The following is a 27,732-nucleotide window of genomic DNA, read 5'->3' on the forward strand; positions in this document are numbered from 1 at the left end:
CATATCTCCAACAACAGCTGGCTCCTTAGCGTCGTTGGAGGCGCCAATCCGGAGGAGTGTGACACCCGAGCTGAATCCGAGGAGGAGGTCGACGCCATGCACCGTGGAATCCATGAGCTCCTATTGCACCGGGAGACGGACAAGACCCTCGGCGGCATCTGCAGGACCGGGAAGTTCCCGGCCTGGATGTGCTCGAGGACGGCCAAGAGGGTGCGCCCCGCGTGCTCCACCAACGGTGCCGACCAGTCGCGTTGTTGCGCAACGTCGCCGGCTACGGGCCGTCGTACGAAGCGAGCTCACGGATGGGCCGATCGCGGAGGAACCGCATCCACGCCCCGTAGTTGTCAGGGTAGCACTCGGGGTTGGTGCGCTCCTTGTCCGTCATGCCAGCGAGGACGTCCTAGATCGCGTTGTCCAGAGTGTCGCCCTCAGGCGGCGGCGGGACGGGCACACCTCCAACGCTAAGGCACCATCCCGGCGGCCCACGGAAATCCGACGATGCTAAGTAGCCTGCCTCGTACAGGAGGCGCACCTCCCAGTCGTGCAAGGAACGTCGGCCGAAGCCGTTGGCTGCCGCACCGTGCACGGGTAGCTCTCGACCATCTGCTCGTGCTCTCAAGGGGAGAGTTTGGGCGAGGAGAAAGCGAAGCGAGGGGGAGGAAGGAGAAATCTTTGGGGGATAAATAGGCTGGGCGCAAGGTTGCTGGCCGGTTCTCGCGCTTACTCCACCGCTTCGTTTGAAAAGTTGTTGCTCCAGCCAGTTATGGCACGCGGAAGGCGAGACGATGAGGGCATGCGCCGCATTCGCTGGCAGAACGGGGTCACTGGCAGGGAGGGTAGTTTTCGCACGCTTTCTCTCCATTCGGAGCTCGCAGGCGCTCCTCGGCGCGTTGGATTCGGCATGCGATGGCCGGATGGAAATATGGCCCAATCCGACGATTTATGGTCTGTTGGGGGCGCGACTGAGAAATTTAGTCCATCTGCCGATAAAAATCGGTCTGAGAAGGGGGTGCTGGGGCGCCGAATGAAGATGCTCTAATGGCTTATTACACATGGTTCACAAACTGTTTTATTTATTTAATTGTTTACTTATTAAATTTACCGGAGGCTCTATTGTGGGCTGGGTCGCTTGCCCATACGACGGCAGGCACTTCAGCCTGAAAAAGGCCCGTCACAAATGGCCATATTTTAGACAGCGCATTAAGAGGTACCACTGAAAAAAGATCAACCTTCGCAAAGAGAATTGTCCTCCCGCAACGTGGAACGACCTGTTGACGCGTGTCAACTCGCGAACAGCCCCACGAGCGAACGTGAGGGCTTTCCTCGTGAGTAGGTAAGCCAGTTGTCCGCGCGCGAGCCGATCCATACGTGCGCAACCGCGAGTACGCGGCCAAGCCGATCCGTAACGAGTACGCGCGCAGCTGAAACTACACAAGGGAAGTACTAGTAGCTTGAAACCATAAGCACAGTACCGCGCACTGCCGCTCTACCGCGAGTACGCGCGCGAGATCGCTCGATGGCTAGAAAGATCAAGTGTATGTGCTCTTTAAAAAAAAATCAAAACATAGGTACAATTGCGTACATGAGGAGGTACCGTCGCACACACAAATACAGTTGTGTACGATACACGAGTACAGTTATGTATTACACACGAGTACAGTTGCATACAACACACGAGTACAGCTGAAACGCACACGAGCAGGTACAGTCATGCACAGGACGAAATACATGTATGTAAGTACAGTAGCGTACACGAGCAAGTACAGTCACGCACATGAGCAGGTACAGTCACGCACAACACACGAGTACAGTTGAACACACAGGCGAGTACAAGTACAGTCACGCACATGAGCAGGTACAGTCGTTCACACGAGCAGGTACAGTCACGCAGAACACACGAGTACAGTTGAACACACGAGCGAGTACAAGTACAGTCATATAGACGAGCAGGTACAAACGTGCATACGAGCAGGTACAGTCGTGAACACGAGCAAGTACATGTACATAAATACAGTGGCGCACACGAGCAGGTACAGTTGCGCGTAAGTACAGGTACAGTCCCGCACACGGGCGAGTACAGTTAGCGAGTAAAGGGGAAAATTGTACCAAAAACACTTATCAGTTGAAACACGAGTACAGTTAGGTACACACCACATGTACAATCATAATATTATTGGAAGTACGGAAAAAAAATATCTCCAAACCTATCAACATGGGATCTAGTTTTGAAAATCTCGACGCGAGGATCTCAAAAGTGAAAACGGTTGGCAATTTGGACTTACGGTTCTCAAGATATTTCATTTTGAAAAAACGAATCTAGAAGAAAAAGGGGAAAACTAACACAGCCCAGTCTTCTCTCTCCTCCCACATCCCCATCTTGCTTCCCCTTGCGACACGTGGCGAGCAGGGAGACCACTTCTCAGGGATTTTCTGGCAGCACAGCGCGCCACTTGTCGCGTGCGGAGCGAGTTGCCTTCCCTTCGCGAAGATCGGCCTTTTTTAACAATTTCGGCATTAAGGACATCTTCAACCGGGCGACCCATCCCGCGCCCGCGCGTCCGTATGGGTCCAGCCGGACAAAAATGCGGCCCAACGCGGTGACGCACCGCAAAAGCGGATGGCCGCGGCGTCCGGAACGACACAAACCCGACCCAAATCTGGGCCGGGTTTGCGTGGCCGCAGATGGGACGCGGCGTCCTCGCGTGTCAGCTTGGTCCGCGTGGCTGGCCCAGCTGTCGGTGCCCCAGTCCTATTAATGTGGACTGGGGGAGGGGACTGTCCCTATCCAGTCCCCACTCTCCACTCCGGCCACACGCACGCGCGGGCTAGAGCTTCCGCGCCGCCATGGCCCCGAAGCGCGAGTTCCTCCCGTCCGCGAACGGCCACGTGGCCGGTAGCAGTCGGCCAGTCGCGCCGGCGGCGTTCGCCATGGGGCCGCCGGCTCCTCCCAGACGCGACCGGATCTACGTCACCGTAGCGGTGGCGCAGATGTTCTGGGACGCCGGCGTCCCAATGCCGTGGGGGGGGGGGGACGTGCACCTCCCCCACGGCTGGCACCTGAGCCCAGATCGGGTTCCGGTGCCGCCCATCCCGGTCTCCGGCCGCGCCCGCGTCGCGGAGATCCGGAGGCGCCACGCGTAGATGCCGGTGGACCTCCAGGAGGACCCCGCGTACGGCGACGCAAGTTCCAACTGGGACTTGTGGTTTGAGGTGGAGCACGATGCGCGCCGGCACACGTGCTTCACGTTCGCGACGGCGCGGCCTCGCGCGCAGCCGCGCACACCTGCAAGGCGGGCTGGCCACCGCCCCGGCGACCTCTACATCGACGAGCCCCAGCCCCAGCACCAGCACCAGCCCCAGCCCTAGCCCCAGGAGGAGGACGACCCGGAGCTGCAGGCGGCGCTCGCGGCGTCCCGCGAGCAGCGCAACCTCGACGAGCTGACCAAATGGTCGTACCTCGCTGAGACGCTGCGCGCCTCCGCGCTGGAGGAGAAGGCCAGGAAGGCCCAGGAGGACGCCTAGGCGGAGGCGTGGGCCTTCCTCGAGATGGTGCGCCGGCAGGAGGAGGCCACACGCCAGGCGGCGCTTCGGGAGGAGGAGGAGCTCCGGGCCGCGCTCCGGCTAGAGGCGGAGCTGCAGGCCGCAGCGGATAAGTAGCTCCGGAAGGAGTCCGCGCGGAGGGCACGACTACGCAGGCTGGCGAGCCCTCCGAACCCGCACTCCGCCTGGGAAAGTACGCAGTGGTCGCCCTGACCGGAGTCCCCGGCGCCCTCCGGCGTTTCGAGCCGGAACGGCGCGTCACCGCCAGGGGGCGTCGTCCTCATCGACGGCGATGACGACGAGTACTACTGAGAGTAGTACTGCCGGCGGCCATCGTGCTCGCAAATCCTGGCTAGGGTTTGTTTTTTTTTAGTTTAAAGCCCATATAGGGTTTTCTTTTGTGTAAAAATTGCTCAAAATAGGGCTAAGTTTAATTAACCACTAGTTTAAATTTATTATTTGTTGTTTTCCTTTTTCCTTTTTCCTTTTTGTTTTTTTATTACATATGCGGTGCGTTCACGCGATGGGCGCAGCGTGCGACCCAAACGGACACGCGGACGCGGGCCGCTGTCTGGATGTCCGTTTGGATCGCTCTGTTGGAGATGCCATAAAACCCGTCCCACATAAGCCCAAAAACCAGAAAGCCTCTCCACTCCAGTGTCCACCGCCTATTTGCTTTCCCAACTATCGCCATAGCTGCTCGCTGCCGGCGAGTGGCAACTCCAGCGCTCTCGCCGGAAGTGCCTCCTCCTCTTACGCACCGCATACTCGCTTCACGCGTGCCCCCTTTCACTTGCATGCCTCCGGGATCTACCCAGACCGTATCGGCAGCGACGCACCCAGGCCGTTCGACGAAATGCCGACCCGGATTCTTGAACCGCGGCCGTGGCCGTCGAGAAGCTGGATCTGGCTCGTATACCAGGCATTGAGCGCGTTTTGACGGAGGCGCGAGCTGCAGTGCAAGGCCCGTGGTTTCTTGGTCAGGTGAATCATCCCACATGGTACGTAGGTGCTTCTGGTCGCCATTCCTCTCGTGTTGTGCCAGTGGCGTCGTACTGATGTGCACTGATGTGCGTGCTGAGTTATATAGATTTCAAAGATGATATCGTATTACATTCTCAATTTTCTCACTCCATTCTATTTGACGCTTGGAGCCTTGGACCAACCATTTGTTGTACTCATATCTAGTAATTGCGCAATTCATCCCCAACAATAGCGGTTTTCAAAAACCAGCTTAGCTGGAGCAAACAGCTGATGGCAGTAATAGCTGCACTTGAATGGAAACGGTTTTCAACCATTCACCATGTAAAGTTCACTGTATGTAAAGCTCAAAAGTGGCAACCTGTTACCGCCGTACAAAGTAGAAAACAAACTTTAAGATTATCAGAATTACTAGTCCTAGTGAAACTATAGAGGTTACAAGTACATCGTGCACAAAAACACAAGATAATCTATCATTTGTAGCTCACTGTATCTTGTCTGATCTTTGCAGCAGCGGGTCAGCGTCTATGCTGGCCAGACAGGAGACTACTTCCATGATAGTTGGCCTCATGAACTGATTGTGGTTCACACATTTGCAAGCAGCTTCAAGAACCGTCAGCATTTGCTCTTCGCATCCTGTACCTCGAAGTGCTGGATCAAGGACCTCAACTTGCTTTCCCTCAGACTTCATCTCCAGCGCCCATGGGACTAGTTCTTTTGATGTAGATAGGACTGGAACAGGTCGCATTCCAGTGAGCAGCTCAAGCAGGACTACTCCGAAACTGTACATGTCGCCTCTCAGCGTAGCAACCCATGCTTGTCCATACTCGGGAGGTATGTAACCCATAGTGCCGGCCAATTCAGTTGTGACATGAGTTTGGTTGGGACAGATCAATCTGGCTAGCCCAAAATCAGCAACATAAGCTTTAAATTCTTTGTCTAGTAGGATGTTACTGGATTTGATGTCTCGGTGAACAATTTGTGGGTTGCAGACATGATGAATATAAGACAGGCCCAGGCTTGCTCCCTGTGCGATCTTGAGCCGAGTCGGCCAGTCAAGAAATGAGCTAGCATCATCATACCTGTTATGAAGCCAGTCATCCAAGCTGCCATTCTCCATGTAGGAATATACGAGAAACCTTGAGTTTCCCTGTACGCAGTAACCCCACAGAGGTACAAGATTTTCATGTTGTGCCATGGAGAGTGTGTCAACCTCTGCACTGAACTCCCTTTCCATCAGACACATCTCACTATTGAGCTTTTTGATTGCTAGCTTGGAGCCATCAGGTAGCTCTGCCTTGTAGACTAATCCATAACCTCCACATCCAATTACATTCTCCTTGTCAAAGTTATTGGTAGCTTTCACAATGTCAGCAAACTTGAGCTTGTTTTCGTCTCCCTTGCCCCGTGGCATCCGCATCATCACTAATGTTTGGGCTGAGTTGGAGTAGAATGAAGTTGCTTCAACATCTTCTTTGTCCTCCCTTTTATTATTTGCTGTCAAACACTTCATTTTGACCGAGACAAGGAGAAGCCCCAACAACAAAAGAATAGCAATGCCCCCAAAGAACACGCCAAATGCAATTGCAAGAACCGCCTTCTTATCTCGCTGTTTCGTGGGGGGCAGAGGTATTGTGGATGGACCACATTTTTTATTTAGCATAGAGCCACACAGCTTTGGATTCCCATCATAACTAGAATTCGGAAATGTATTAAACTGACCTCCAGATGGAATAGGCCCTTCAAGATCATTGTTCGAAATGTTGAATGCTGAAAGGAAGTTTAGGCTATTTAATGCAGATGGGATTGCTCCTGTGAGATCATTACTGGACAAGTCCAGCAACTGCAGATTTGTGAGATTGCATATTGATTGTGGAATCTGGCCTGTCAAACGGTTGAAGCTGAAATCGAGTGAAAAGAGGGCTTTCAACTGACCAATTTCCAGTGGGATCTCACCAGTGAATTTATTATCGCTTAGATCCAGCACTTTAGGGAAAGCAATGGGTACGCGGTATTGAAGTGACGGACTTATATAAACAGGCAGCTCGAAGACCCTTGGGTCTAAATGGGCTTCAGTCTTCTCTGACTTCAGCATTGGCATATCCATCAGTGTTATTGGAATTACCCCTGTGAGATTGTTTCTTGATATATCTAGATAGAATAGTTTGCTCAGGGTTTGAATCCATGATGGTATTGATCCCTCTAGTTGATTGTTTGATAAGAATAACGCCTCTAAATTTCCAAGCTTTGATATCCAAAGAGGTATTTTACCGAGCAATTGACAATGTTCAATACCCAAAACCTGAAGCTTCTTAAAACCATCAATTATATCATCCTCTGGTATGGACTCATTCTTGAAGTTGCCACCAATAAGAAGGGTGGTGAGGTTCTTGGAGCTCCTAAGTATCTGGAGTGCACTTGTGATATTTTTCAGACTATTTTTAGCAAGTGATAGGAATGCCAGGGACTTCAGATTGCCTATTGTTTCTGACAACTGTCCATGGAACTTATTGGAAGATAGCCGCAGTGCAATTAGATTGCTGCATGAGTAAATGCTTTCCGGAATTTTACCACTGAAACTGTTGCTCATAAGATCTAAAGTTTTTAGATTGGTTAGATTGGAGAAGTTGACCTTGGAAAGTTGTCCGCTGAAATTATTGCTCTTGAGGTCAATTGTTATAAGATTTGTGCAGTTGCTCAGGGTTGACGGCACCTCCCCAGACATGTTATTGTTGTTCAAATGGAGCTCCTCCAATCTCTGAAGGTGGCCTATAGACTCCGGAATCTTTCCACTGATATTGTTCTCTCCAAGATCAAGGGTTGTCAGATTATTCAGTTTGAGAATATGTGCACCTTCAAGTGTTCCTTGTAATCCATTCTTGGGAAAGGAGAGGTACTCCAAGGAGTTAGCATTAAAAAGTTCATCTGGCAGAGTCCCACTGAGGTTGTTGCTGCCAGCCTTCAGCACTATGAGCCTGGAACAACTACCAAGTCCAGACGGAATTCTTCCACTGAACTGGTTTAAACAGAGGTCCAGAACCGTGAAGGATGGCGAGCTCTTGCAGAATTCATTTGGTATTGGCCCTGTAAAGCTGTTATTGCTGGCATTCAGTGCTATAAGATTCTCCATTGCCTTCCATGTTGTGGTTGGAAACGTTCCTGTAAGTAAGTTGCTTGAGATATTCAGTACCTGCAGAGGCCGGGCAGGGGTTGAAGATGACAACTCCTGCAAGTCTCCCTCAAGTTGATTAAAGCTGACATCTATGATGATGATGCTGCCTGAAGCCATCAATTCTTGTGGTAGGCCACCTGATAGAAGATTGTTTGACAGGTTGAGGCGCAGCAGTCCAGTGAGGTTCCCAAGAGAAGGTGTGATGTGTCCCTGAAGACCCCTGGAAGCCAGCAAGACATCCGTAACAATTTTATCTCTGCTACATGTGATACCTTCCCACTGGCAGCAATCTGTGCCATGCTGCCAGGACGCAGCGAGGCCACCATTTTGTGAGAGCCCGACGAGGAACTGGAGGAGGGAGCGCTTCTCCTGCTCTGTGCAGGAACTGCTAGGAGATGCTAAGGAAACCAGCAGCACAACAGCAAGGCCAAGAAAAGGTAAATTTCTGTTGTGTTTCATGCATGAAAAGTGGAGTGGCTGCATGGTTTTCTGAAGAAACTAGCATGGAAACCAGAGCTTAAATTTTGCTCTGACTGAGCAAAACATCAATGGTCTAATCAAGAAAGAGCATGGGTTGAGAGAAAGATACTGCGCCTGCTTCCATTTTGTTTTGTCCCTTGTAGTCCTAGTCACCAAAAGAAAACTGGGGTCAAGAAAATTAGATTTTACACTACTGCCCCCCAGCCCACCAGCAGCTTCCTAGTTCACATGCTGACGTTTCAGTGTTCCACTATGGGCTGCCAGCTATAATATACTAAGGCAATTGCCCAATTTCCTTAATACTGGACGTACAATTATCTTTCCTAGTCATCCTTGACTCTATTGTTATTGAGTTTTAACAACATGCCTCAATTTACTTGACCTGACATCACTTCTTTTAGCGTTTTCACTAAACAAACCAAACCTCTTCCACTAACACTGACCAAAATATTATTTCCTGATGCATCCTTCTCCCCTTTGGTGAACAGGAAAATGTGCTTATTTGATAAATAAGAGACTTGCGAGCACTCGATCTGAGATGTAGTTTCCGGGGAGATCAAACGGAAAGGGGCTAGATGGGGAGCAATTATGAACGTCTCGATCAGTGTGTAGACAAGGCCAAGTGGAGGGAAATAAGAAGTGCAATTTTCTAGCTTAATGGATGTGGGTTATCAGTGGTCTCTTCCATCTCCTTGACCTGGAGCGTTTACTTCCTCTTGTCAGTTATCACGCGGGCATCATCCGATGGATACGTTTGGTGCTCTTTTTGATTCTCCTGCCTCCACTGGAGCACTACTATGGACGCTTTTGGTTAGGGCTGGCAGTGTTGGCACTTGGTTCTGATGCTTTGTGTAGATAGACATTGTCTACAGGCTGGTGAGGCAGGGATACTAATTTGTCCCCTTGAGTAGTTCTGTTTAAATATTTTGGAGTAATTGTAGTACGATGTTATTTTTCTGTGGATGATGCTGTTTTGATGTTCGTTAATTTTTAGAGAAAAGGCCGGATCCCTACTTTTTATAGGAAGCAATAAGTTCTTACAGACTGATGTTCGTTAGTAGCGTAGATGTCCCTAGATATTGCACTGGTGATGGGAAATCCAATTCGGCTCACGGGTGCATATGAACTTGTTGTGTGAAAATATATTTTAAAGTGTCAAAAAATTCTAAAATAAATTTTTGTATGTACATCTAGATATTCTATGTTCACACACAAGTTTTCAGGAAAAAAAAATATTTTGTGTGTCTTCTGCAAAAAAGATAAATTTTGATGCTCCAACCTGACTACGTGCAGGACATTTTCTATTTTTTCATACATTCCATATAAAATATTATTTTCCCACGGAAACTTGTGTATTATTTCAAAAAAAATTAACATTTTAAAATCTATTTTAATTATTTTTTATAATAGGTGCATATGCACCTATGAGAAAACACCACCTCCACGGGTGACTAATAATATTCGTGTTCCGACTTCCTTTTGATATAGTTGTTCTCATCGAGAGTAATGTAGCAAGAGGCTAGCACTCTTCTATTTTAGGATTGACACCCTAATCAGCAATTATTGACAACAATAGAAAAATAGGAAGTTTTCACTCTTAGAAAACTCGGTTAATTTGAAGGAAATTCTAGATCAGAAAACATACTTAACAATTCCCGAAAGTTAACATTTGTTTCTGAACTCTTACGAAATGAACATTAACCAGAAAGATGACAAAAGTAGAATAAAGAAGGAAAACAACATGAATTTTAGGAAATGAATTTTACTAGAAGCATCAATATTCCGTTAGGTCAATAACGAGCATGAAAACACGATTTGCAAAGTGGCCCTGTCTTAGATAGCGTATTAAGGGCATATACAATGGTTGATAAGACTGTTTTATCTTAATCCTATCACGTAATCTAGATATAACAATAAAACTTGATGTACAATTGGTTGTTTTTAGTCTTATCTTTTGTAACGAGACATTCTAAATTTATGGTTAGAGAGATTGTGCTAAAAGATCATCTCTTAGTTAAAATAAAGGTAAAGTATTTTTTATCTTTCTCTTTCTTCCATCTAAGCATTTATCTTACGTGACACTAAGGGCATCCACAATGTATAGATGGCCAAATCTGACACAAACTAGAATCTGGCTAGAAAGTGCAATATGGCAATACCTTCACAGTGTAGCTAGTTCCAAATTGTTTGTAACGTGGGTCCCAAAACTGATATAACTAGTATTAAATAGCTTTTCCCCTCTCAGCAGCGCTCTCTCTTCACCCATCTCTTTCTTCCCCACCACAGTGGAACTCTATTCTTTATTTCATCAATAGATTTGGCATCGGAGCAACTAGTTGCTCCGGTTCCCTCTTCTCTCTGATTTGGAACTACCTCCACAATGTAGGGAACTAGTTTCAAAAGCTAAAAAGCAAATTTGGAACCACTTTTGGCTACACATTGTGGGTGCTCTAAGATATCACCATTGTACGCCCTGTGGCCCATCCCACACAGGGAAGCCCAAAACCAGAAAAGCTTCTCCATTCTCCACGGAAGTCCTTCTGCTTTTCCCACCATCGCCATCGTTCCTCGTTGCCAGCGATTCGCCGGAGGTGCCTCCTCCTCTGGTGCCGCCGTACTAGCGCCGCACTCTCTCTTCCACGCTCACGCCTTTCACGCGAGCGATCTGTCATCTATCCCTCCGATGCAATGCTGGCCGTGTCGCCAGCGGCGCGCCCAGGCCGTTCGGCGAAATGCCGACCCGGATGTCGATTCACCGCGGCCGTGGTTGTCTGGATGCTGGGTCAGGACCGTAAATCAGTCTTGGGGCGCGCGTAGAGGCCTATCTGTACACGCCGGAGGTGTGAGCTGCAATGCAAGAGCCGTGGTTTCTTGGCCGCGTAAATCCTTGGACACGGTATGTAGGTGCTTCTGAATTCTGATCGCCATCCCTCTCGTTTTGTTGCTGTGGATAAATAGTAAATACTTCTGTGCATGCTGAGCTATATACATTTCAAATATGGTTTTCGTATTAAATTCTCGAAGTCTTGGTCCATTCAATTCAACGCTTGGACCAAGTGAGAAGTGACAAAACCAAACATTCTTTGTATTTGCTAATTAAGTAATTCACCTCAATCTCTGGCAGTTCCTACAATCAGCTGATCCGAAGCAAAAAAAGCTAACAGCATATAGTATATGCATTTGAATGGAGATCAAATTGGGAAAATGGCAATCAGTTAGGCTGTGTACAAAACAAACTCTAAATTTTCAGAAGCACTAGCTCTAGCGAACCTAAACAAATTACGTGTACATCATGCACGGAAACACAAGATTTTCTATAATGTGTAGTTCATTCATTTCATTGTCTGCATGTCAGCGTCATTGTTGACCAGGCAGGACACTACTTCCATGATAGTTGGCCTCATGAACTGATTGCGGTCGACACATTTGCAAGCGGTTTCAAGCACCTTCAGCATTTGTTCGTCACATCCTGTGCCCCGAAGGGCTGGGTCCAGGACCTCAACTTGCTTTCCCTCAGACCTCATCTCCAACACCCATGGGACTAGTTCTTTTGATGTATATAGGACTGGAACAGGCCGCATCCCCGTGAGTAGCTCAAGCAGGACTACTCCGAAACTGTACATATCGCCTCTCAACGTAGCAACCCATGCTTGCCCATACTCAGGGGGAATGTAACCCATTGTGCCGACCAGCTCAGTTGTGACATGGGTTTGGTTGGGATGCATCAATCTGGCTAGCCCAAAATCTGCAACATAAGCTTTAAATTCTTTGTCCAGTAGGATGTTGCTGGATTTGATGTCACGGTGGACAATATGAGGCTTGCATACATCATGGATATAAGAAAGACCTAGGCTTGCCCCTTGTGCAATCTTGAGACGAGTAGGCCAGTCAAGAAATGCAGTAGCCTCATCATCCCTATTATGAAGCCAATCATCCAGGCTCCCATTCTCCATGTAGGAATATATGAGGAGCCTTGTGTTCCCATGGATGCAGTAACCCCACAGTGGTACAAGATTGTCATGCTGTGCCATGGAGAGTGCATCAACCTCTGCACTGAACTCTCTTTCCATCAGACACATTTCACCGTTGAGCATTTTGATTGCCAGCTTCGAACCATCAGGTAGCTCTGCCTTGTAGACTAATCCATAACCTCCACATCCAATGATGTTTGCCTTGTCAAAGTTGTTCGTAGCTTTCAAAATATCTGCGAATTTGAGTTTGTTTTCTTCTCCCCTGCCGTGGGGTATCCGTATCACCACTAATGTTTGATCTGAACTGGAGTAGAATGAACTTTCTTCAACATTTCCATTATCATCCCTTTTATTTTTTGCTGCAAAACCCTTCATCCTGATTAAGACAAGGAGACACACCAGTAACAAAATAATAGCAATACCTCCAAATAACACGGCAAAGGCAATGGCAAAGATAGCCTTCTTGTTTCGGTGTTCTGTGGAGGATGGAGGTATTGAAGCTGAAACACATTTATGAGTAAACATAGGGCCACACAACTTTGGATTCCCATTGAAACTAGTATTCTGAAATGTACTAAACTGGCCTCCAGATGGAATAGGCCCCTCTAGGTCATTGTTCGAAATGTTGAATGCTGAAAGGAAGTGCAGACTGTTCAATGCAGCAGGGATAGCACCTGTGAGATTGTTGCTGGACAAGTCTAGCACCTGCAAGTTTGTGAGGTTACAAATCGATTGTGGAATCTGACCAGATAACTTGTTGAAGCTGAAATCAAGTACAACTATCACTTCCAGTTGACCAATCTGCAGGGGAATGACACCAGTCAAGTTGTTGTTGCTTAGATTTAACATTGTCGGGAAAGATGTGACCACACGGTATTGAAGTGATGGACCATTATAAACAGGCAGCTCAAAGACCCTTGGGTCCAAATGAGTTGTGTTGTTGGTTGATTTTAGCATTGGTATGTCCATCAAGGTTAGTGGGATTTCTCCTGTAAGCCTGTTGTCTGACACATCCATATAGAAGAGTCGACTTAGGGAGTTGATCCAGCCTGGTATTGGCCCAGTGAGTTGGTTGCCATTTAAAAGTAGCATCCCCAAATTTGTGAGCCTTGATATCCATAGAGGTATTTTTCCCGGGAATTGGCAATTTCCGATGTCCAAAACCTGAAGATTATCAAACCCATCAATTATGTCATCCTCTGGCATGCGCTCTCCCCAGAAATTGTGCCCTATAAGCAGAGTTGTAAGGTTCTTGCTGCTCTTAAGGATGTGGAGTGCATTTGTGATGTTTGTAAAATTGTTTTTGGTAAGTGACAAGAAGGAGAGATACTTCAGATTGCCTATGTTTGATGAGAGCTGTCCATGGAATTTGTTGCTAGATAGCCTCAGTGCAATCAGATTACTGCATGCGTAAATGCTTTCTGGAACTTTACCGGTGAAGTTGTTAAACCAAAGATCTAAATTTCTTAGATTGGGCAGCTTGGAGAAATTGAAATTGGTAAGTTCTCCACTGAAATTGTTGCTCTTGAGGTCAATCGTTATCAGATTTGTGCAATTGCTCAGATCTGATGGCAGCTCCCCTGTCATGAGGTTGTTGTTCAAATGAAACTCTTCTAGTCTCTTGAGCTGACCTATATTTTCTGGAATCTTGCCAGTGAATTGGTTCCCTCCAAGATCAAGGGTTACGAGATTTCTGAGATTGACTATGTGTGCACTATCAAGAACTCCATGCAAACCATTGTTAGGAAAAGACAGGTACTCCAACGAGGTTGCATTGAAGAGTTCATCTGGTAGTGTTCCGCTGATGTTGTTGTACCCAGCCCTGAGATCTCTCAGTATGGAGCAATCACCAAATCCTTGGGGTATGCTGCCACTGAATTTGTTGAAACACAAATCAAGCATAGCAAAGGATGGCGAAGTGTTACAGAAATGAGTTGGTATCTGCCCAGTAAATCTGTTATAGCTGGCATTGAGCGTTAGTAGATTCTCCATTGCTTTCCATGTGGTGGATGGAAACTTTCCTGCAAATAAGTTGCTGGAGATGTTCAGTACCTTCAGAGGCAGGGCAGGGGTTGATGATGGCAGCTCGTGTAGTGTTCCGTTGAGCTGGTTAAAGCTGACATCAAGGATGGTGATGCTGCTGGATGACACCAATTCCAGCGGCAGATCACCGGACAGCGAGTTGTGAGAGAGGTCGAGGTACTGCAGCCTGGCGAGGATCCCAAGCGATGCTGAGATGCGCCCTTCGAGGCGCTTTGAAGCCAGCAAGACACTGGTGACCGTCCTGTTTGAGCTGCAGGTGATCCCTTCCCACTGGCAGCAATCTGTGCCATGCTGCCAGGACGCAGAGAGGCCACCGTCTTGTGAGAGCCCAGTGAGGAACTGGAGGAGAGAGCCCTTCTCCTCTTCGGTGCAGGAACTGCTAGGAGATGCCAAGGAGATCAGCAGCACAAGAGCAAGGCCAAGGAAAGGTAATCTTCTGTTGTATTTCATGCATGGAAAGTGGAGTGGCTGCATGGTTTGCTGCTGGAGCTAGCATGTAAGTCAGATGCTTATGTTTTTGTCCTGGCTGTATAAAGCATCAATCAATGGCCTAATCATGAAAGAGCATGAGGGGAAGAAGAAGCAGATCTTGCTGCCCCCATTTTCTTTTGTCCCTTGTCGTGTAGCCAGTAGTCCACCAGCAGCTTCCTGGTTCACACGCTGACATTTCAGTGTTTCACTATGGGCCGCCTGCTAATAATGTACTGACAAGTTGATTGCCCAATCTTACCTTAATACTGACCCTTGACTCTGTTCTTATTGAGTTTTGACAACATACTTGGCCTGACATCACTTCTCTTAACGGTTTCTCCAAACAACTCTAACCTATTTCCCACTAAAAGTTGCCAAAAAAATTTTATTTCTTGATGCATCCTCTGCCCTTTGGTGAACAGGAAAGGTTTACAAAATAGTATCATCGGCAGATTTGCAAGGGCCTGATTTGCGAGATATTTCACAGGGAGACTGTTCCGAAAAGCCCTTGCAATCTAGACCAGTCATCAGCGTCGCAGTTAGTGTGTGTGGATGGCAAGAAGAAGTGCAATCATGTAATGGACGTGGTGGAGTGGGTGGGTGTGACCTGGTGATCAGATCTGTGCTCTCAGTCATCCATCTCGTTGAGCTGAGGCGTTTACTTCCTCTTATCACGCAAGCTTTGCCTGATGGACACGTTTGGTGCTGTTTTCTATTCCCCGGCTCCACTGGCTCACTATTGTGGACCATCTGAATTCGGAAGGGGTTCAAAGTTAACTGAGGATGCGTGTGAGTTCTGTAGCAGGCTGGTCGATCACTCGGCTCTGATCATGCTTGTCGTGGGAATGCTTGTGTCGTGTTTAATTGGTCTTTGGAACGGAACCACGCGCGGATGAAATTGTTTATTGTACTTTTCTAGTACTCTACTTCAGTTGAATAATTGGTGTTCAGTATCATATGTATCATTTTCGGTACAGGTTTCATTTTTGGATGATGATGATGTGTTGATGCTAGCTGCACTGTATCACCATTATGGAGTATTATTTAGAAGATGCTGAACTCAATCATTGATTAATGTAAATGTGTTTATTGATATTCCTCTTGTGATAGAGAGAAAGAGAACAGCAAAGTGGCTGGCATCCTACAAAAGTAACGCTGTCAGAAGTCACGAAAGCATTCTATCCTATTTCTTGCCATGCTTAGTTTTTCAGTATTAGCTCCGCTTCGAAATATGAGATTTTTTTTAATTTAATAAAAAGGCCTCAACGATGTTCTTCTTCAACGAGTATGTAGTGCGTATCACTGATCTCTCCGTTATCATGTACAGTGCTCACTGAAGAAGTTGGGGACACGACACGGGAGGCCACACGACGTATCGATCGGGCACTCGGGCGTGTCAGCCTGCGGATCAGCTGTGCACTTCAACACGTTGATGCGAGTGACTAGATCATGCACACGGTCTTGATCTTCGCACGTCGCTCTCAACACGCTCGGCCACTTTCTAGCTGCGATACTAAAATGGCGGCAAGACCTGTCCGACTAGTCGACGGCGATGATTCAAACCATTAATTATTTGACGTGCTTGCACGAATCTGCCAACTCGTAGTAGATTGGTCGTATTCTTCCCTGTAGTTGATGATTCATAAATGTATCTCGCTTTTTTTTTCATTTTAATCGAGCCCTGCTTAAACAAGTTCACTCGGGATGCACAATGACCCCGGCTACACCTGATTACCCTTAGAGCAAGTACAATAAATCCTAGTCAGCTGGTTATAAAGATTAAAATAGTATATTACTGTATTGCTTAGTTGGAGGAGAGAGAGGAGAAGAGAGAAAGAGAGTGGGCTCTTATGCAAGAGCCAGCTCTATCACGTGCTCCTAGGCACTTTGTGAGAGTGAAAGGTGGGCCACACATTGATTAAGTACTACATTTTTATAGCTCACTATTGTATATGTTGGCTCTAAGTTGACTATAGATGACATGTCACTTGGCTTATAGCCAGCAGCTGGCTACACTATTAAAATTGCTCTTAGGCTATATATAAATTGTTTGTCGGTAGGGTTGAAAATGGAACGGATACTTTCCATCCGTTTTTCAAGAAAAAGGAAGTGGAGAGCAAAAAAAGAAAATGGAAGCATCATTTTGCAAAAAAAGAAACGGAGATAGAAAAATCATAAACTAAAACAACGTAGCCATTTCGGATGAAAACGGGTATGGCAAGGAAATTCTGAAAAAAAATATGGAAAGTTTCTGAATATATAACCCAGAGAGCCTCGTGCTCTAGGTAGGCCTACATTTACCCTAGATAATTGTGCTCATGCGGTCAGACCGTCGCCTAGAGACCTCTATCACTTATTTATGTGTGTCTTTTGATCTACATATCTAGGTATTATACTGCCATTGTATTTGTCCGTTTTCTAACATATTTTTCTTGTGCCCGTTCTATATTTGTCTTCGGTAATTTCCGTTTCCATATTTATTTTTGGGGTTTCCGATTGCGTTTCTAGAAAAGGTAGGCAGAAACGAAAACGATAAATCATGTTTTAGTCCGTTTCCGTTCCGTTTTCAACCCTACTTGTCGGTTAGGGAAGACACAACAAAGATATGACACATGCACTGTAAGCATCGACTCCTCTACATAATTCAAATCGAAGGAACTCACATGAATTATGATTTCTCGCTGAAGATCCACCCAACCACCCACCCAGCGAGTACACGTCCTTTCTTAACTTACAAGCCAAACTCTCTCCTAGTCATATCTCTCATACATATATCTCTCGCAGCGCCGATGCCTTCCTGGGCTTCTGGTGGCCTCAAGTGGCCCATTCCCCAGTGGCTAGCCAGCCAGGGGCCCGATGTTTCCTCCTGGACCTTGATGGCGCGTGAAGCACACGTCCGTTGGGAACCCCAAGAGGAAGGTGTGATGCGTACAGCAGCAAGTTTCCCTCAGTAAGAAACCAAGGTTATCGAACCAGTAGGAGATGAAGGCCACATGAAGGTTGTTGGTGAAGGAGTGTAGTGCGGCGCAACACCAGGGATTCCGGCGCCAACGTGGAACCTGCACAACACAATCACAATACTTTGCCCCAACTTAACAGTGAGGTTGTCAATCTCACCGGCTTGCTGAAAACAAAGGATTAAACGTATGGTGTGGAGAATGATGTTTGTTTGCAAAGAACAACAAAGAACAGAGATTGCAGTAGATTGTATTTCAGATGTAAAAGAATGGACCGGGGTCCACAGTTCACTAGTGGTGTCTCTCCAATAAGATAAATAGCATGTTGGGTGAACAAATTACAGTTGGGCAATTGACAAATAGAGATACACATACATATATCATGATGACTACTATGAGATTTAATTAGGGCATTACGACAAAGAACATAGATCGCTATCCAGCATGCATCTATGCCTAAAAAGTCCACCTTCGGGTTAGCATCCGCACCCCTTCCAGTATTAAGTTGCAAACAACAGACAATTGCATTAAGTACTGCGCGTAATGTAATCAACACAAATATCCTTAGACAAAGCATTGATGTTTTATCTCTAGTGGCAACAAGACATCCACAACCTTAGAACTTTATGTCACTCGTCCTGCATTCAATGGAGGCATGAACCCACTATCGAGCATAAATACTTCCTCTTGGAGTTACAAGTATCAACTTGGCCGAGCCTCTACTAGCAACGGAGAGCATGCAAGAACATAAACAACACATATATGATAGATTGATAATCAACTTGACATAGTATTCAATATTCATCGGATCCCAACAAACGCAACATGTAGCATTACAAATAGATGATCTTGATCATGATAGGCAACTCACAAGATCTAAACATGATAGCACAAGAGGAGAAGACAACCATCTAACTACTGCTATGGACCCATAGTCCAAGGATGAACTACTCACGCATCAGTCCGGAGGCGGGCATGGTGATGTAGAGCCCTCCGGTGATGATTCCCCTCTCCGGCAGGGTGCCGGAGGCGATCTCCTGAATCCCCCGAGATGGGATTGGCGGCGGCGGCGTCTCTGGAACTTTTCTCGTATCGTGGCTCTCGGTAATAGGGTTTTCGCGACGGAGAGAATATATAGGCGAAGGGGCAGAGTCGGGAGAGGCTCGAGGGGCCCACACCATAGGGCGGCGCGCCCCCCTCCTTGGCCGCGCCGCCAGGTGGTGTGGGGCCACCTCGGCTCTTCTTCGTTTCCTCTTCGGACTTCGGAAGGCTCCGTGGAAAATAAGACCGTGAGCTTTTGTTTCGTCCAATTCTGAGAATATTTCCTGTGTAGGATTTCGAAACCAAAAACGAGTAGAAAACGAGAACCGGCGCTTCGGCATCTTGTTAATAGGTTAGTGCCGGAAAATGCATCAAAATGATATAAAGTGTATATAAAACATGTGAGTATTGTCATATAACTAGCATGGAACATAAGAAATTATAGATACGTTTGAGACGTATCAAGCATCCCCTAGCTTAGTTCCTACTCGCCCTCGAGTAGGTAAACGATAACAAGGATAATTTCTGAAGTGACATGCTACTATCATAATCTTGATCAATACTATTGTAAAGCATATGAAGTGAATGAAGTGATTCGAAGTAATAGTAAAGATAATGACTAAACAACTAAATCATATAACAAAGACTTTTCATGAATAGTACTTTCAAGACAAGCACCAATAAGTCTTGCATAAGAGTTAACTCATCAAGCAATAGATTCTTAATAGAAGGTTTTGAAGCAACACAAAGGATGATTAAGTTTCAGCAATTGCTTTCAACTTTTAACATGTATATCTCATGGATAGTTGTCAACATAAAGCAATATAACAAGTGCAATAAGTAAACATGTAAGAATCAATGTACACAGTTGACACAATTGTTTGCTGCTAAGATAGAAAGAAGTAGGTAAACTGACTCAACATAAAGTAAAAGAAAGGCCCTTCACAGAGGGAAGCATGGATTACTCATGTGCTAGAGCTTTTTATTTTGAAAACATGGAAACAATTTTGTCAACGGTAGTAATAATTCATATGTGTTATGCATAAGACCTCTTATACGCCTCATGCATCGAATACCAATAGTGCTCGCACCTTGTCCTAATTAGCTCAGATTTCCATGGATTATCATTGCATTACATATGTTTCAACCAAGTGTCACAAAGGGGTACCTCTATGCCGCCTGTACAAAGGTCCAAGGAGATAGATTGCATTTGATTTCTCGGTTTTGATAGATCTCAACTTGAGGACATCCATACCGGGATAACATAGAAAACAGATAATGGACTCCTCTTTAATGCTTAAGCATTCAACAACGAGATAATATTCTCATAAGAGATTGAGGATTAATGTCCAACCGAAACTTCCACCATGATACATGGATTTGGTTGGCGGCCCAATGTTCTTCTCTAACAATATGCATACTCAAACCATTTAATCATGATAAATCACCCTTACTTCAGACAAGACGAACATGCATAGCAACTCACATGATATTCAACAAAGGTGTAAAAAGTTGATGGCGTCCCTAGAAACATGGTTACCGCTCAATAAGCAACTTATAAGAAATAAGATACATACGCAACATATTCAATACCACAATAGTTTTTAAGCTATTTTCCCATGATCTATGTATTGCAAAGACAAGGAATGAAATTTTAAAGGTAGCACACAAGCAATTTACTTTGGAATGGCAGAGAAATACCACATAGTAGGTAGTTATGGTGGACACAAATGGCATGGGTTTTGGCTCAAGGTTTTTGGATGCACGAGAAGCATTTCCTCTCAGTACAAGGCTTTAGCTAGCAAGGTTGTTTGAAGCAAACACAAGTATGAACCGGTACATCAAAACTTACATAAGAACATATTGCAAGCATTATAAGACTCTACACTATCTCCTTGTTGCTCAAACACTTTTACCAAAAAATATCTAGACCTTAGAGAGACCAATCATGCAAACCAAATTTCAACAAGCTCTACAGTAGTTCTCCACTAATAGGTTTAAACTACATGATGCAAGAGCTTAAATATGATCTATGAGAGCTCAAAACAATTGCCAAGTATTAAATTATTCAAGACCATATACCATTTACCACATGAAGCATTTTCTTTTTTCAACCAAATAGCAATCAACGAAACGGTTTTCAACTCCGCCATGAACATTAAAGATAGAGCTAAGAACACCAGTGTTCATATGAAAAAGCGAAGCGTGTCTTTCTCCAATATAAGGAATGCTAGGATCCGATTTTATTCAAACAAAAATAAAAATAAAAACAAAAACAAACAGACGCTCCAAGTAAAGCACATAAAATGTGACGGAATAAAAATATAGTTTCACTAGAGGTGACCTGATAAGTTGTCGATGAAGAAGGGGATGCCTTGAGCATCCCCAAGCTTAGATGCTTGAGTCTTCTTGAAATATGCAGGGGTGAACCACGGGGGTATCCCCAAGCTTAGACTTTTCACTCTTCTTGATCATAGTATATCATCCTCCTCTCTTGACCCTTGAAAACTTCCTCCACACCAAACTCAAAACAAACTCATTAGAGGGTCAGTGCATAATCTAAATTTCACATATTCAGAGGGGACACAATCATTCTTAACACTTCTGGACATTACCCAAAGCTACTGAAAATTAATGGAACAAAGAAATCCACTCAACATAGCAAAAGAGACAATGTGAAATAAAAGGCAGAATCTGTCAAAACAGAACAGTCCGTAAAGACGAATTTTTTAGAGGCACTTAACAGGATCAGATGAAAAAGCTCAAAACTAATGAAAGTTGCGTACATATCTGAGGATCACGCATGAAATTTCGCAGATTTTTTTGATTCTTCTACAGAGAGATCTACTCAAATTCGTGACGAGTAAAAATCTGTTTCGCGCAGGAATCCAAATCTAGTATCAACTTTACTATCAGAGACTTTACTTGGCACAACAATATGATAAGGAGAGGTTGCTACAGTAGTAACAACTTCCAAGACACAACACAACAGTAATAAAAACATACATGGGTTATCTCCCAAGAAGTGCTTTTCTTTAACGTCTTTCAGCTAGGCGCAGAAAGTGCAAATCAAGTATTATCAAGAGAAGAAGCATCAACATCATAATTTGTTCTAATAATAGAATCAAAAGGCAACTTCATTCTCTTTCTAGGGAAGTGTTCCATACCTTTCTTGAGAGGGAATTGATACTTAATATTTCCTTCCTTCATATCAATAATAGCACCAACAGTTCGAAGAAAGGGTCTTCCCAAAATAATAGGGCAAGATGCATTGCATTCAATATCCAAGACAACAAAATCAACGGGGACAAGGTTATTGTTAACCGTAATGTGAACATTATCAATCCTCCCCAAAGGTTTCTTTATAGAATTATCAACAAGATTAACATCCAAATAACAATTTTTTAATGGTGGCAAGTCAAGCATATCACAGAGTTTCTTAGGCATGACAGAAATACTTGCACCAAGATCACATAAAGCATTACAATCAAAATCATTGACCTTCATTTTAATGATGGGCTCCCAACCATCTTCCAACTTCTTAGGAATAGAAGCTTCAAGTTTTAATTTCTCTTCTCTAGCTTTAATGAGAGCATTTGTAATATGTTTTGTAAAGGCCAAATTTATAGAACTAGCATTAGGACTTCTAGCAAGTTTTTGCAAGAACTTAATAACCTCAGAGATATGACAATTATCAAAATCTAAACCATTATGATCTACAACATTCTGAAAAATTTCAGCACTTTTATCACAAACAGTTTCAGCAGTTTCGGTGCAATTTTGCACGCTTTGTACTAGGAGTAGAAACATTGCCAACACCAATTATTTTACCATTGATAGTAGGAGGTTTAGCAACATGTGAAGCATCGACATTACTAGTGGTGGTAATAGTCCAAACTTTAGCTACATTATTCTCTTTAGCAAGTTTTTCTTCTTTTTCTTCTCTTTCCCACCTAGCATGCAATTCAGCCATCAATCTAATATTGTCATTAATTCGAACTTGGATAGCGTTTGCCGTAGCAAATGACTTAATATATTTATCTTCATTAGGCATAACTTTCAATTTTAAAAGATCAACATCAGCAGCAAGACTATCAACCTTAGAAGCAAGAATATCAATTTTACCAAGCTTTTCTTTAACAGATTTATTAAAAGCAGTTTGTGTACTAATAAATTCTTTAAGCATGACTTAAAGACTAGAGGGTGCACTCCTACTATTGTTGTAAGAATTACCATAAGAATTACCATTATTGGAAGGATATGGCATATAGTTGTTACAAAAATTATTCATATAAGCATTGTTGTTGAAATTACTATTTTTAATGAAGTTCACATCAACATGCTCTTCTTGAGCAACCAATGAAGCTAAAGGAACAATATTAGGATCAACATTAGATCTACCATTAAAAAGCATAGACATAATAACATCAATCTTATCACTCAAAGAAGAGGTTTCTTCAACAGAATTCACCTTCTTACCTTGCGGAGTCCTTTCGGTGTGCCATTCAGAGTAGTTGATCATCATATCATCAAGAAGTTTTGTTGCGGCACCCAAAGTGATGGACATAAAACTACCTCCAGCATCTGAATCCAATAGGTTCCTCGAAGAAAAAATTTAATCCTGCATAGAAGGTTTGGATGATCATCCAAATAGTTAGTCCATGGGTTGGGCAATTCTTTACCAAAGATTTCATTCTTTCCCATGCTTGGGCAACATGTTCATTATTCAATTGCTTAAAATTCATAATGCTACTTCTCAAAGATATAATTTTAGCAGGAGGATAATATCTACCAATGAAAGCATCTTTACATTTAGTCCATGAATCAATACTATTCTTAGGCAAAGATAGCAACCAATCTTTAGCTCTTCCTCTTAAGGAGAAAGGAAACAATTTCAGTTTTATAATATCCCCATTTATATCCTTATACTTTTTCATTTCACAAAGTTCAACAAAATTATTAAGATGGGCAGCAAGCATCATCGGTACTAACACCGGAAAATTGCTCTCTCATAACAAGATTTAGTAAAGCGAGGTTTAATTTCATAAAATTCTGTCGTAGTAGCAGGTGGAGCAATAGGAGTGCATATAAAATCATTATTATTGGTGCTAGTGAAGTCACACAACTTAGTGTTCTTAGGAGTATTCATTTTAACAGTAATAAAGACAAGTAAAGCAAACTAAATAAAGTAAAGTAAAGCAAGTAACTAATTCTTTTGTGTTTTTGATATAAAGAAAGCAAACAAGACAGAAAATAAAGTAAAGTAAAGCAAGACAATAAACAAAGTAAAGAGATTGGATGTGAGAGACTCCCCTTGCAGCGTGTCTTGATCTCCCCGGCAACGGCGCCAGAAAAATGCTTGATGGCGCGTGAAGCACACGTCCGTTGGGAACCCCAAGAGGAAGGTGTGATGCGTACAGCGAGCAAGTTTCCCTCGCAAGAAACCAAGGTTATCGAACCGAGTAGGAGATGAAGGCCACATGAAGGTTGTTGGTGAAGGAGTGTAGTGCGGCGCAACACCAGGGATTCCGGCGCCAACGTGGAACCTGCACAACACAATCACAATACTTTGCCCCAACTTAACAGTGAGGTTGTCAATCTCACCGGCTTGCTGAAAACAAAGGATTAAACGTATGGTGTGGAGAATGATGTTTGTTTGCAAAGAACAACAAAGAACGAGAGATTGCGGTAGATTGTATTTCGGATGTAAAAGAATGGACCGGGGTCCACAGTTCACTAGTGGTGTCTCTCCAATAAGATAAATAGCATGTTGGGTGAACAAATTACAGTTGGGCAATTGACAAATAGAGATGCACATACATATATCATGATGACTACTATGAGATTTAATTAGGGCATTATGACAAAGAACATAGATCGCTATCCATCATGCATCTATGCCTAAAAAGTCCACCTTCGGGTTAGCATCCGCACCCCTTCCAGTATTAAGTTGCAAACAATAGACAATTGCATTAAGTACTTGAAAGTGCATGGAGCCCCCATGTGTGGTTTTGGTAATTAATGACAATCCCTATGGACTAATGTTTGCTTTGAGTTATATTTGTAGGAGTTGTCCATAGGCAATGCTTGAACCATATGTTGGCTTCAAGGTTGCAATAAGAAGAAATTGGTGAAGGATATCAAGTGTCAAGTATGTCTTGAAGATGAAGATGAAGTGAGCCCTCAAGTTATCTCAAGACATCAACATGATGAAGAATGAAGAAATGAAGTGCAAGTTCAAGATGAGCCAACTCGAAGAGATCATATGCTTGAAGCTTGCCATCCATATGGTGATCATGGATATGTGAAGATGCGCCAAAGAATAAGCTCTCCCATGGTGGATTATGGGGGAGCAATCCACAAGACTTCGTCAAGCAAGCACAATCAAGAAAGGCGTTCCATCTTGTTGAGGTCAAGATCGTCATCATCGAGCTCAAGTGGAATGCGCAAGTATAAGGTTTGCTCTTGATAGGGTTTCTTTCTCACCGGTCTTATAGTGTAGTTGGAGACCGGTTTATAGTTTAGTTGCCGTACTATCAAGAGGGCTCTCGAGTGAGTAACTCGATCGTATCGTTCGGAGAGAGCTCAAACCTTTGCATCCTTGCATCACCTTTCTTGGTTGTTATTTGGGTATTATCCATGTGATGTTTTAGAGCTTGTGCTTATTCTCATGACAAGCTCTAGTTCTTCGAAAACGGATTTCGCATAGATCACTTGTTGCGTTTTCGAGTTTGGTGATTTTCTCGGTTTCTCATGTTGAGGTGTTGCACCTCTAAAAATAATAGAAAATCACCCCCCACTAGTTTCCTTATTTGGTTTCCAACAAAATTGGTTTCATCTCGTTTGGTTTCTCCAATCTCAAGATATTTGCATTTCATATTTGGGTTTAAAAGAAAGAAAAGTAAAAGAAAGAAAAAGGGGAGGAGGGGCAGCCGCCGGAGGCACGGGCGGTACCACCGGCCTCACTATGGCCGGAGCCTCCGGGCTCGGTACCGCCCGAGGTACCGGAAGTGGCCTGTGTGCCACAGATGGTTGCCGGGGAGTTTGGAGCCCGGCGGTACCCCGGCCGGTACCATGGTCGGAGGCTCCGGCCTCCCCTCCCAGCCCGCAGCTCACCACCTCCGCCGCCTCCTGCCAACACTGGCCGGTAGTACCGGCCCAACCTGGCCGGTACTACCGGTCCCTCTCCCACGCGCGCTCCTACCTCCAACGGGCAGAAATTTGGGGCCTCCCTTTTAAGCCCCCTCTCTCTCTTGGTTTTAGAACTCTTGCTTCTTCTTCTTCCTCCTCTCTCTCAAGCCTCTCTCCTCCATTGTTGTTGACATTTTGAAGCTTGAGATCTTTCTCCCCTTCCCATGATTCTTGCATCTATTTGAGAGAAAGATTGAGGGGATCTAGATCCACACTTTGACCAAACCAAATCATCTCTTTGTGAGTGAATCTTTGGGATCTAGATCTTGGAGAATTTTGTGTTCTCCTCTTTGTTCTTCCTCTCTTATTCCCCCAATAGCTTTTGTAGCTTTGTTGGAAATTGAGAGAGAAGGACTTGAGCATCTTTGTGGTGTTCTTGCCATTGCATTTGGTGCATAGGTTTGAGTTCTCCACGTTGATTCATGGTTGTGAAAGCAAGAAGGTTGTTACTCTTGGGTTCTTGGAACCCTAGACGGATTCTAGGCCTTTGTGGCGATTTGTTGGGAGCCTCCAATTAAGTTGTGGATGTGTACTCCAATCTTTGTGTAAGGCCCGGTTTCCGCCTCGAAGGAAATCCCTTAGTGGAACCGTGACCTAGGCCTTTGTGGCGAGGGTCACCGGAGATTTAGGTGAGGCGCCTTCGTGGCGTTCGGTGTGTGGTGTGAGTACCGCATCTTGGGGTGAGGCCTTTGTGGCGTTGGTGTGCATCGAGCAACCACACCTCAAGGTGAGCCTCTTGTGGCGTTCGGGAGCACTAAGCAACCGCACCTCTCCACCGGAGATTAGCACTCGCAAGAGTGTGAACTCCGGGATAAATCATCGTCTCCCGCGTGCCTCGGTTATCTCTATACCCGAGCTCTTTACTTATGCACTTTACCTTGTGATAGCCATCGTGCTTGAAGTTATATATATCTTGCTATCACATACTTGCTTGTATTGCTTAGCATAAGTTGTTTGTGCACATAGGTGAACTCTTGCTTAGAATAAGTTGTTGGTGCACATAGGTGAACCATAGTATATAGGCTTTGGGCTTGACAAAGTAAACGCTAGTTTTATTCCGCATTTGTTAAGCCCATCTCGTAAAAGTTTTAAATCGCCTATTCATCCCCCCCTCTAGGCGACATCCGTGTCCTTTCAGTACTGCGCGTAATGTAATCAACACAAATATCCTTAGACAAAGCATTGATGTTTTATCCCTAGTGGCAACAACACATCCACAACCTTAGAACTTTCTGTCACTGTCCCAGATTCAATGGAGGCATGAACCCACTATCGAGCATAAATACTCCCTCTTGGAGTTACAAGTATCAACTTGGCCGAGCCTCTACTAGGAACGGAGAGCATGCAAGAACATAAACAACACATATATGATAGATTGATAATCAACTTGACATAGTATTCAATATTCATCGGATCCCAACAAACGCAACATGTAGCATTACAAATAGATGATCTTGATCATAGGTAGCTCACAAGATCTAAACATGATAGCACAAGAGGAGAAGACAACCATCTAGCTACTGCTATGGACCCATAGTCCAAGGATGAACTACTCACGCATCAGTCCGGAGGCGGGCATGGTGATGTAGAGCCCTCCGGTGATGATTCCCCTCTCCGGCAAGGTGCCGGAGGCGATCTCCTGAATCCCTCGAGATGGGATTGGTGGCGGCGTCTCTGGAACTTTTCTCGTATCGTGGCTCTCGGTAATAGGGTTTTCGCGACGGAGAGAATATATAGGACGGAGAGAATATATAGGCGAAGGGGCAGAGTCGGGAGAGGCTCGAGGGGCCCACACCCTTGGGCGGCGCGCCCCCCTCCTTGGCCGCGCCGCCAGGTGGTGTGGGGCGACCTCGGCTCTTCTTCGTTTCCTCTTCGGACTTCTGGA

At 45.0% G+C, this 27,732-nt stretch overlaps 1 pseudogene; it reads right to left on the reverse strand.

Moving 5' to 3' along the window:
- Window positions 1-4,350: 4,350 nt before the first annotated feature.
- Window positions 4,351-14,701, reverse strand: LOC124689187 (annotated as a pseudogene).
- Window positions 14,702-27,732: the final 13,031 nt, after the last annotated feature.

Source organism: Lolium rigidum, chromosome 2, assembly GCF_022539505.1.
Source record: "Lolium rigidum isolate FL_2022 chromosome 2, APGP_CSIRO_Lrig_0.1, whole genome shotgun sequence".
Classification (NCBI taxonomy): Eukaryota; Viridiplantae; Streptophyta; class Magnoliopsida; order Poales; family Poaceae; genus Lolium; species Lolium rigidum.